General features: G+C 46.2%; 1 protein-coding gene across 1 annotated transcript in view; it reads left to right on the top strand.

Annotated features, from left to right (window-relative positions):
- Window positions 1-3,757: 3,757 nt before the first annotated feature.
- The window catches only part of LOC139552865 (transcription regulator protein BACH1-like), a 44,885-nt gene continuing 35,537 nt past the window's right edge, over window positions 3,758-13,105 (top strand). The window contains exon 1 of the mRNA XM_071364970.1: window positions 3,758-3,923. The gene's annotated coding sequence lies outside the window, so the exon portion shown is untranslated. The remainder of the gene's footprint in view (window positions 3,924-13,105) is intronic.

Here is a 13,105-nt window from a genome sequence, read left to right as displayed (position 1 = left end):
AAGGGCGGGGGTGTTTGTTTAGTGATTAACAACTCATGGTCTGATTGTAAAAACATTCAGGAACTCAAGTCCTTTTGTTCACCTGACCTAGAATACCTCACAATCAAATGCCGACTGTATTATCTCCCAAGATAATTATCTTCTGTTACTGTAACACCCATGTACGTATATCCCCCCTCAAGCCGATACCACGACGGCCCTCAAGGAACTTCACTGGACTTTATGCAAACTGGAAACCATATATCCTGAGGCTGCATTTATTGTAGCTGGGGACTTTAACAAAGCTAATTTGAGAACAACGCTACCTAAATTCTATCAGCATATTGATTGGAAAATTCTGAAAAACTCTGGATCACTGCTACTCTAACTTCCACGATGCATACAAAGCCATTCCCCGCACTCCTTTCGGCAAATCTGACCACGACTCCATTTTGCTCCTCCCTTCCTATAGGCAGAAACTCAAACAGGAAGCACCCGTGCTAAGGACTATTCAATGCTGGTCTGACCAATTGGTATCCATGCTTCAAAATAGTTTTGATCATGCAGACTGGGATATGTTGTGGGTAGCCTCAGAGAATAACATTGACGTATACGCTGATTTGGTGAGTGAGTTTATAAGGAAGTGTGTATAGGAGATGTTGTTCCCACTGTGACTATTAAAACCTACACTAACCAGAAACCGTGGATAGATGGCGGCATTCGTGCAAAACTGAAAGCGCAAAGCACTGCATTTAACCATGGAAAGGTGACTGGGAATATGGCCGAATATAAACACTGTAGTTATTCCCTCCGCAAGGCAATCAAACAAGCGAAATGTGAGTATAGAGACGAAGTGGGGTCGCAATTCAACGGCTCAGACACGAGACGTATGTGGCAGGGTCTACAGACAATCACGGACTACAAAAGGAAAACCAGCCACATCACGGACACCGAAGTCTTGCTCCCAGACAAACTAAACACCTTCTTTGCCCGCTTTGAGGATAATACAGTGCCATCGACGTGGCCCGATACCTGAAACCCCACCTCTTTAAGGAATACCTAGGATAGGATAAAGTAATCCTTCTAACCCCCCCCCCCTTAAAAGAGTTAGATGCACTATTGTAAAGTGGTTGTTCCACTGGATATCATAAGGTGAATGCACCAATTTGTAAGTCGCTCTGGATAAGAGCGTCTGCTAAATGACTTAAATGTAAATGTAAATGTAAGGACTGTGGGCTCTCCTTCTCCGTGGCCGATGTGAGTAAGACATTTAAACGTGTTAACCCTTGCAAGGATGCCGGCCCAGACAGGATCCCTAGCCGCGTCCTCAGAACATGCGCAGACCCGCTGGCTGGTGTTTTTACAGACATATTCAATCTCTCCCTATCCCAGTCTGTTGTCCCCACATTCTTCAAGATGGCCACCATTGTTCCTGTACCCAAGAAGGCAAAGGTAACTGAACTAAATGACTGTCTCCCAGTAGCACTCACTTCCGTCATCATGAAGTGATATGAGAAACTAGTCAAGGATCATATCACCTCTATTTTACCTGCCACCCTAGACCCACTTCAATTTGCTTCCTGCTCCAATAGGTACAAGGACAATGCAATCGCCATCACACTGCACACTGCCCTATCCCATCTGGACAAGAGGAATACCTATGTAAGAATACTGTTCATTGACCACAGCTCAGCATTCCACACCATAGTACCCTTCAAGCTCATCATCAAGCTGGAGGCCCGGGGTCTCAACCCCGCCCTGTGCAATTGGGTCCTGGACTTCCTGACAGGCCGCCCTCAGCTGGTGAAGGTAGGAAACAACATCTCCACTTCGCTGATCCTCAATACTGGGGCCCCACAAGGGTGCGTGCTCAACCCCTTCCTGTACTCCCTGCTCACCCATGACTGCGTGGCCATGCACGCCTCCAACTCAATCATCAAGTTTGCAGACAACACAACAGTAATAGGCTTGATTACCAACAATGACGAGGCAGCCTACAGGGAGGAGGTGAGGGCACTCAGAGTGTGGTGTCAGGAAAATAACCTCTCACTCAATGTCAACAAAACAAAGGAGATGATCGTGGACTTCAGGAAACAGCAGAGGGAGCACCTCCCCTATCCACATTGACGGGACAGCAGTGGAGAGGGTAGTAAGTTTTAAGTTCCTCTGTGTACACATCACGGACAAACTGAAATGGTCCACCCACACAGACAGTGTGGTGAAGAAAACCTCAAGCCAAATTTCTTCAGCCTCCTGTCACCTAAAACCCTCACAAACTTTTACAGATGCACAATTGAGAGCCTCCTGTCGGGCTGTATCACCGCCTGGTACGGCAACGGCACCGCCCACAACCGCAGGGCTCTCCAGAGGGTGGTTCGGTCTGCACAACGCATCACTGGGGGCAAACTACCTGCCCTCCGTGACACCTACAGTACCCGATGTCACAGGAAGGCCAAAAAGTTAATCAAGAACAACAACCACCCGAGCCACTGCCTGTTCACCCAGCTTCCATCCACAAGGCGAGGTCAGTACAGGTGCGTCAAAGCTGGGACCGAGACTGAAAAACAGCTTCTATCTCAAGGCCATCAGACTGTAAAAGAGCCATCACTAACACAGAGAGGCTGCTGCCAAAATACTGACTCAAATCTCTAGCCACTTTAATAAATGGATCACTAGTAACTTTAATAATACCACTGTAATAATGTTTACATATCTTGCACTACTCATCTCATATGACTACACTGTATTTTATACCATCTATTGTATCTTGCCTATGCTGTTCTGTCATTGCTCATCTATATATTTATATATTCTTATTCCATTCCTTTACTTAGATTTGTGTGTATTAGGTACTGTAGTTGTTGTGGAATTGTTAGATCACTTGTTAGATATTACTGCACTGTCGGAACTAGAAGCACAAGCATTTCGCTACACTCGCATTAACATCTGCTAACCATGTGTATGTGACCAATACAATTTGATTTGATTTGACACAACTGGCCGCATCAGGGTACATTTCTGGTAGGTAGAACGCTAGTTTGTAATTAACAGGCACAGAAAACCACACAGGCATGATGACAAAGGCATAGAGAAGTTTCTGAGATGACTGTGTGTTGGTCGATCGAAGTTAAACAACACCATTATCCAAGTTTGTGTGCACGTCCCCCATCTACCTAGCGGGGACGGTATCTACTGCATTACGCTATGATCACTATGAGCAGACGAATACACAGGAAGTTGAAACTTCCCGATTCTACCAGTGAAATTAAAATGTGCCGGTTCTTAGCTTGTGATTTGGATAATTGTGATGTTTATGACAAAAAAAACATAATGTTGTTAATATAGTAATGACTATATGCCATGGCAGAGACAGGGTGAAATTCCCCTTTAAAAAGTCAGCAACAGGCCTGGCAACACAGTCCCTTTCCAAAACGAACTGTCTTTGTTTAGTAGAGACCCTACTGAGTATTTCACACATCACTTTAGCTGAGACAGGGTAGAAAAGTTCTCTTTAGATTCTCAAAATACCAGTGTCAACATAGTAATTTTTCCATTATTGGTCTTTTTTTAAACCATCATTTTTTGGGGAAAATATTGGCTTTTCTTGTTGTTACAATAAAAGTGGCCATTGATTAAAATTCAATATCTTTTGAATGAGTGTTTCACGTTGCAATATTTAGAAATGCAAGCTTTTATTTTGAAGGTTTCCTTATTACCATACCCAGTGACGTCATCACGTGTGCTTCTGGCAGAATACTAGTTAGGAAAGTCATATGACTTGTGGTTCCGCAGAATTGGCTACAGTCATTTACAGTTGTCAACAACAGTCGAGGTTGCGGTTCCGAGGTTTAAACTGTGTTCGGAAGTTCTCACATTGAATATGTCAGCCTCATAAACCTGTTTAGGATTTCAGCTCGCCGTCGTCCTAGGATAACCAATGTCAGGTTAGTTCAATTTATAGTTCTACGGTTTGGAAACACATGACGCGTCAGATCTCGTAGTTGATCACAAAGTTGAGTTGTTTTGAGATTGTGTAGCCTAAACACTGACAAATCAACCAATCTTACATGTGTTTTGTCTTATTATTAAACAATGTCCATTATTGGAAATATCACTTACATTATGTGACAACGTGCTATGGGTAGTTTCTACGGTAACACTAGTTAACATGAATTCTAGTTTTTAAACATATGCCAGACATCGGCCAGACAGGGTGTGACCAACTCACCCCGACATTGTTACAGAGTTGCTGATTTGACAAAAACAGCTGACACCTGTGTAAAAATGATTATTTATTCTCATGCGTGTCAAAAGTAAACTAATAGTGTATTTTTAGAAATAAAAGGCATACAAAACTACACACACGTAATATATATATATATTTTTTTACCATTTTCCATCCTAAAAAAGGTAGAATAAGAAAAGGCCTTGATTTCTTGTGAAACAGATTGAAAAGTGGTTTTAGAAAACATTTACCAGAAAAAGTCTTTAAAAGGTACAAGAAGTAAAGTCTCCCCGACAACGAATATCAACACATTTCATATTGTGTTTGTTTTTGTTTTGTTTGTTGCCTCACTCTCCTATCCCAGCTTTTACTGACACCTAACCTCTTTCCATTTACTGTAACAAGCACAGACTGACAGCGGACAGCCATTGAAAAGTAGTTGACATTTAGTCCGTTCGCCCTGGCCGGACCAAATCTGAACCAATCATAGAGACAGTAGAGCACTAGATTATAATGTACTGTACAAAATGGTAAAACATAGACGTCTATGATTGGTTCAGATGTGGTCTGACCCCGACCAACCAAATGTTGTTATGTTTGGGGGCGGAGTGCATTAGAATAATTGCCAGTGCGTAGAATAATACTCAAATGCACCAAGGATATTGCATATTTCTACCTTTGTTTACCTATTTATGATACTCTTATCCACAGTGACTTAGTCAGTACATTCATCTACAGATAGCTAGGTGAGACAACCACATATCACAGTCATAGTCAGTACATTCATCTTCAGATAGCTAGGTGGGACAACCACATATCAGTCATAGTCAGTACATTCATCTTCAGATAGCTAGGTGAGACAACCACATATCACAGTCATAGTCAGTACATTCATCTTCAGATAGCTAGGTTAGACAACCACATAGCACAGTCATAGTCAGTACATTCATCTTCAGATAACTAGGTGAGACAACCACATCACAGTATTTACAGTTTTCTTCAAAAAGTACAGTCGGAGCTAGTAAGAGGAGAAAAGTGAAGTGTTAATGGAAGGAACATTATTTTGGAGGGTGAGGAGGTGGGCTGTGGGACAATTTAAGAGGGGGGGGGGGGTCAGATGTTTTTGGAAGCTGGGCAGGGACTCTGCTGTCCTAGCTTCTGGGGGGAAGCTGGGTAGGGACTGCTGTCCTAGCTTCAGGGGGGAAGCTGGGCAGGGACTCTGCTGTCCTAGCTTCAGGGGGGAAGCTGGGCAGGGACTCTGCTGTCCTAGCTTCAGGGGGAAGCTGGGCAGGGACTCTGCTGTCCTAGCTTCAGGGGGGAAGCTGGGCAGGGACTCTGCTGTCCTAGCTTCAGGGGGGAAGCTGGGCAGGGACTCTGCTGTCCTAGCTTCAGGGGGAAGCTGGGCAGGGACTCTGCTGTCCTAGCTTCAGGGGGGAAGCTGGACAGGGACTCTGCTGTCCTAGCTTCAGGGGGGAAGCTGGGCACGGACTCTGCTGTCCTAGCTTCAGGGGGGAAGCTGGGCAGGGACTCTGCTGTCCTAGCTTCAGGGGGGAAGCTGGGCAGGGACTCTGCTGTCCTAGCTTCAGGGGGGGGAAGCTGGGCAGGGACTCTGCTGTCCTAGCTTCAGGGGGGGAAGCTGGGCAGGGACTCTGCTGTCCTAGCTTCAGGGGGAAGCTGGGCAGGGACTGCTGTCCTAGCTTCAGGGGGGAAGCTGGGCAGGGACTCTGCTGTCCTAGCTTCAGGGGGGGGGAAGCTGGGCAGGGACTCTGCTGTCCTAGCTTCAGGGGGGGAAGCTGGGCAGGGACTCTGCTGTCCTAGCTTCAGGGGGGAAGCTGGGCAGGGACTCTGCTGTCCTAGATTCAGGGGGGAAGCTGGGCAGGGACTCTGCTGTCCTAGCTTCAGGGGGAAGATGGACTGGGACTGCTGTCCTAGCTTCAGGGGGGAAGCTAGTTCCACCATTGGGGTGCCAGGACAGAGAAGAGCTTGGACTGCCCTCCTGTAGGGGTGGGAGGGACAAAACTGAGTATTTGTTGGGGTATAGCGTGTGGGCAAAGCCTGAGTTCCTCTTGCTGCTCCGTAGGAAAGAATCATGGCCTTGTAGTAGATGCGAGATTCGATTGAAAGCCAGTGGAGTGTGCGGAGGAGCGGGGTGACATGGGAAGGTTGAACACCAGGCGGGTTGCAGCTGCAAGGGTTTGATGGCAGAGCCCAGCCAACAGATAGATAGTTGTAGTCCCGACTGGAGGAGATGACAAGTGCCTGGATAAGAACCGGCGCTGCTTCCTGTGTGAGGCAGAGTCGTACTCTAAGGATGTTGTAGAGAACGAACCTGCAGTAGCGAGTCACTGCTTTGATGTTTTGCAGAGAACGACAGGGTGTTGTCCAGGGTCACGCCAAGGCTCTTTGCCGAAATCCAAGCAGAGATGCGTGTTGCCGCTGGGTTTCAGAAGGGGGGAGGAGAAAATGAGTTGTGTCATCCGCATAGCAATGATAGGAGAGGCCATGTGAGGATATGACAGAGCCAAGTGACTTGGTGTTTCGAGAGAAGAGAAGAGGTCCATCCTCATAGCAGTGATAGGAGAGACCATGTGAGGATATGACAGAGCTGAGTGACTTGGTGTATAGAGAGAAGAGGAGAGGTCCATCCTCATAGCAGTGATAGGAGAGGTCCATCCGCATAGCAGTGATAGGAGAGGTCCATCCGCATAGCAGTGATAGGAGAGGTCCATCCGCATAGCAGTGATAGGAGAGGTCCATCCGCATAGCAGTGATAGGAGAGGTCCATCCGCATAGCAATGATAGGAGAGGTCCATCCGCATAGCAATGATAGGAGAGGCCATGTGAGGATATGACAGAGCCAAGTGACTTGGTGTTTTGAGAGAAGAGGAGAGGTCCATCCTCATAGCAGTGATAGGAGAGACCATGAGAGGATATGACAGAGCTGAGTGACTTGGTGTATAGAGAGAAGAGGAGAGGTCCATCCTCATAGTAGTGATAGGAGAGACCATGAGAGGATATGACGGAGCTGAGTGACTTGGTGTATAGAGAGAAGAGAAGAGGTCCATCCGCATAGCAATGATAGGAGAGACCATGTGAGGATATGACAGAGCCAAGTGACTTGGTGTATAGAGAGAAGAGGAGAGGTCCATCCTCATAGCAGTGATAGGAGAGACCATGTGAGGATATGACGGAGCTGAGGGACTTGGTGTATAGAGAGAAGAGGAGAGGTCCATCCTCATAGCAATGATAGGAGAGGCCATGTGAGGATATGACAGAGCTGAGTGACTTGGTGTATAGAGAGGAGAGGAGAGGGACTAGAACTGAGCCCTGGGGGACACCAGTAGTGAGAGTTTGTGGTGCAGACACAGATCCTGTCCACGTCACCTGGTAGGAGCGACCTGCCAGGTATGATGCAATACAAGAGTGTGCAGAGCCGGAGACACCCAGCTCTGAGATGGTGGAGAAGAGGATTACAGTTCACGGTGTCGGAAGGCAGCGGATAGATTTAGGAGAATGGGCAGACCTCACAAGTCACAGGATGTCATCTGGAGAGAGAGGGGAGAAAGAAGTCAAAGCGTAGGCTAGTTATGTGTGAGTGAGACCAGTGGACTCAATATGCTGAGTGAATTAAAAAGCGGATGTTGTCAACCTTCTTTTCAAAGTGGTTGGCAAAGTTTTCCGCAGAGGGGGTGGAGGATTTAGGAGGGAGGAGAAAGTGGAAAATAGTTTCTTAGGGTTAGAGGCAGAAGCTTGAAATGTAGATTTGTAGAAAGTGGCTTTAGCAGCAGATACAGAGGAAGACGAGGTAGAGAGGAGGGAGTGGAAGGATGGTAGGTCCTCCGGAAGTTTAGTTTTCCTCCATTTTTCGCTCAGCTGCCCGCAACCCTGTTCTGTAAACTCACAATGAGTCACTCAGCCACAGAGCAGGAGGGGAGGAAGGAACGGGAACAGGGTGAGTCATAGAATGCAGAAAGGGAGGAGAGTATAATCGAAGAGGCAGAATCAGGAGACATACTGGAGAAGGATTTAGCAGAAGGGAGAGATGATAGAAGAGGAGAGAGTGGTGGGAGAAAGAGAGCTTAGCCACTACCATCTGGGTGTGTAGGTTTGGAGAAGAGGGAGACAGAAATGGAAACAAAGTGGTGATCAATGACAGAGGGGGATTGCAGTGAGATTAGTAGGCGAACAGCCAATCTAGTAAAGAAGAGGTGAAGTGTATTGCCTGCCTTGGGAGTGGGAGGGGACTGGGAGGGGACTGGGAAAAGGTGAGGTCAAAAGGAGCCAATGAGGGGAAAGAAAGAGTTGGAAAGAAATTAATTGAAAACAGACATCGGGAGGTTGAAGTCTGACGAAGGCCTCGAGGCCGATACGTAAAGCTTAATCAAGAGCAGTGACACTAACTCAAGAGCAGTGACACTAACTCAAGAGCAGTGCGCGGGTTTCCTCTTTTTTCTCATCTCATTCAACCATTACCATGCACCTGCAACTAACATAGCTCCGATGTGCGATTGCCTTTTGATCCAATGAGCGGTGAGTTATCGTCAGGAAATGTGCTTATCAACGTATCAAGCTCATTGAGGAACTCTCCAAGGGCTCCTGGTGGGTGATAGATGACAACAATGTTACGCTGAGTGGACAAGTGATAGTGACAACCTGGAATTCAAATGAGGAGCGACAGGTGAGAGAAATGAGTAGCACTTTTCCACCACCGGACTACGAGGGAACACGTAGGCAGACGCTCTCGTAGGCAGACGCTCTCGGACTACGAGGGAACACGTAGGCAGACGCTCTCGTAGGCAGACGCTCTCGGACTACGAGGGAACACGTAGGCAGACGCTCTCGGGCTACGAGGGAACACGTAGGCAGACGCTCTCGGACTACGAGGGAACACGCAGGCAGACGCTCTCGGACTACGAGGGAACACGTAGGCAGACGCTCTCGGACTACGAGGGAACACGTAGGCAGACTCTCTCGGACTACGAGGGAACACGTAGGCAGACGCTCTCGGACTACGAGGGAACACGTAGGCAGACGCTCTCGGACTACGAGGGAACACGTAGGCAGATGAACAAATAACTGGAGTAACAGTGGTCCTCAACTCCCATGTCCCAATCAGGACCAAAAAGTCTAGGAACTGAAGGGCTGCGTTGGCCGAGATGAACTTGACCGCATTCTTGATCTGCAGTTCCAAAACGCTGCTCGAAGACTACCAGGAATTCCACGTGGGTTGTACGCGGAGGGGACACTACATTAGAAGGGTTGCAGCCAAGGGTGGAGAGCATCTGGAAAGCCAACAGGGAGAGGAGTGAACGTGTTACACAAAAACACACACAGTTGCCAAAGCTACAAAAAAGAAAGCAAAAATGAGATCTGAAATTAACTAGGTAAACTACTCAGAGAGAGAGTGGTGTGGAGCCTTCCTGTAACTACTTCCTTTAACAACTCAGCATAATTTAGTTGACGAGGCTGACATGGTCACTGCTGAGAAAAACGGGAGACTGAAGTACTAACACAAATATTCCTAGCAGATGTAAAGAACACACCTCCCTGTACTAATTACTGATTGTCTAGGAGGAGGTGAAGAACACACCTCCCTGTACTCATTACTGATTGTCTAGGAGGAGGTGAAGAACACACCTCCCTGTACTCATTACTGATTGTCTAGGAGGAGGTGAAGAACACACCTCCCTGTACTCATTACTGATTGTCTAGGAGGAGGTGAAGAACACACCTCCCTGTACTCATTACTGATTGTCTAGGAGGAGGTGAAGAACACACCTCCCTGTACTCATTACTGATTGTCTAGGAGGAGGTGAAGAACACACCTCCCTGTACTCATTACTGATTGTCTAGGAGGAGGTGAAGAACACACCTCCCTGTACTCATTACTGATTGTCTAGGAGGAGGTGAAGAACACACCTCCCTGTACTCATTACTGATTGTCTAGGAGGAGGTGAAGAACACACCTCCCTGTACTCATTACTGATTGTCTAGGAGGAGGTGAAGAACACACCTCCCTGTACTCATTACTGATTGTCTAGGAGGAGGTGAAACCACTCCAATACATGCACTGATTACCAAAACAAGGTCACATGTTTCCCTGCCCCTTAATCCTGGTTGATGTGTCAACAATCATCTGCAAGTTATGAGCAGTCAGCAGTTCACACACCAAGGAGGCTGCCGGGAAGACAGGAAGCAGTTCACACACCAAGAAGGCTGCCGGGAAGACAGGAAGCAGTTCACACACCAAGAAGGCTGCCGGGAAGACAGGAAGCAGTTCACACACCAAGTAGACTGCTGGGAGACAGGAAGCAGTTCACACACCAAGTAGACTGCTGGGAGACAGGAAGCAGTTCACACACCAAGAAGGCTGCCGGGAAGACAGGAAGCAGTTCACACACCAAGAAGGCTGCCGGGAAGACAGGAAGCAGTTCACACACCAAGTAGACTGCCGGGAAGACAGGAAGCAGTTCACACACCAAGAAGGCTGCCGGGAAGACAGGAAGCAGTTCACACACCAAGAAGGCTGCTGGGAAGACAGGAAGCAGTTCACACACCAAGAAGGCTGCTGGGAAGACAGGAAGCAGTTCACACACCAAGAAGGCTGCTGGGAAGACAGTCAGCAGTTCACACACCAAGAAGGCTGCTGGGAAGACAGTCAGCAGTTCACACACCAAGAAGGCTGCTGGGAAGACAGGAAGCAGTTCACACACCAAGGCGGCTGCCGGGAAGACAGTCACCAGTAGATGGCCCTGGCTAGCAAAGAGACAGTACTAGACCACAACAGATAAAGACAGTACTAGACCACAACAGATAAAGACAGTACTAGACCACAACAGATAAAGACAGTACTAGACCACAACAGATAAAGACAGTACTAGACCACAACAGATAAAGACAGTACTAGACCACAACAGATAAAGACAGTACTAGACCACAACAGATAAAGACAGTACTAGACCACAACAGATAAAGACAGTACTAGACCACAACAGATAAAGACAGTACTAGACCACAACAGATAAAGACAGTACTAGACCACAACAGATAAAGACAGTACTAGACCACAACAGATAAAGACAGTACTAGACCACAACAGATAAAGACAGTACTAGACCACAACAGATAAAGACAGTACTAGACCACAACAGATAAAGACAGTACTAGACCACAACAGATAAAGACAGTACTAGACCACAACAGATAAAGACAGTACTAGACCACAACAGATAAAGACAGTACTAGACCACAACAGATAAAGACAGTACTAGACCACAACAGATAAAGACAGTACTAGACCACAACAGATAAAGACAGTACTAGACCACAACAGATAAAGACAGTACTAGACCACAACAGATAAAGACAGTACTAGACCACAACAGATAAAGACAGTACTAGACCACAACAGATAAAGACAGTACTAGACCACAACAGATAAAGACAGTACTAGACCACAACAGATAAAGACAGTACTAGACCACAACAGATAAAGACAGTACTAGACCACAACAGATAAAGACAGTACTAGACCACAACAGATAAAGACAGTACTAGACCACAACAGATAAAGACAGTACTAGACCACAACAGATAAAGACAGTACTAGACCACAACAGATAAAGACAGTACTAGACCACAACAGATAAAGACAGTACTAGACCACAACAGATAAAGACAGTACTAGACCACAACAGATAAAGACAGTACTAGACCACAACAGATAAAGACAGTACTAGACCACAACAGATAAAGACAGTACTAGACCACAACAGATAAAGACAGTACTAGACCACAACAGATAAAGACAGTACTAGACCACAACAGATAAAGACAGTGCTAGACCACAACAGATAAAGACAGTGCTAGACCACAACAGATAAAGACAGTACTAGACCACAACAGATAAAGACAGTACTAGACCACAACAGATAAAGACAGTACTAGACCACAACAGATAAAGACAGTACTAGACCACAACAGATAAAGACAGTACTAGACCACAACAGATAAAGACAGTACTAGACCACAACAGATAAAGACAGTACTAGACTACAACAGATAAAGACAGTACTAGACCACAACAGATAAAGACAGTACTAGACCACAACAGATAAAGACCGTACTAGACCACAACAGATAAAGACAGTACTAGACCACAACAGATAGACAGTACTAGACCACAACAGATAAAGACAGTACTAGACCACAACAGATAAAGACAGTACTAGACCACAACAGATAAAGACAGTACTAGACCACAACAGATAAAGACAGTACTAGACCACAACAGATAAAGACAGTACTAGACCACAACAGATAAAGACAGTACTAGACCACAACAGATAAAGACAGTACTAGACCACAACAGATAGAGACAGTACTAGACCACAACAGAGGAAGACAGTACTAGACCACAACAGAGGAAGACAGTACTAGACCACAACAGAGGAAGACAGTACTAGACCACAACAGAGGAAGACAGTACTAGACCACAACAGAGGAAGACAGTACTAGACCACAACAGAGGAAGACAGTACTAGACCACAACAGATAAAGACAGTACTAGACCACAACAGATAAAGACAGTACTAGACCACAACAGATAAAGACAGTACTAGACCACAACAGATAAAGACAGTACTAGACCACAACAGATAAAGACAGTACTAGACCACAACAGATAAAGACAGTACTAGACCACAACAGATAAAGACAGTACTAGACCACAACAGATAAAGACAGTACTAGACCACAACAGATAAAGACAGTACTAGACCACAACAGATAAAGACAGTACTAGACCACAACAGATAAAGACAGTACTAGACCACAACAGATAAAGACAGTACTAGACCACAACAGAGGAAGACAGTACTAGACCACAACAGATAAAGACAG

The sequence above is a fragment of the Salvelinus alpinus genome, chromosome 24 (genome assembly GCF_045679555.1).
Source record: "Salvelinus alpinus chromosome 24, SLU_Salpinus.1, whole genome shotgun sequence".
In the NCBI taxonomy this organism is placed as follows: Eukaryota; Metazoa; Chordata; class Actinopteri; order Salmoniformes; family Salmonidae; genus Salvelinus; species Salvelinus alpinus.
This window is presented reverse-complemented; position numbering and strand designations above follow the sequence as displayed.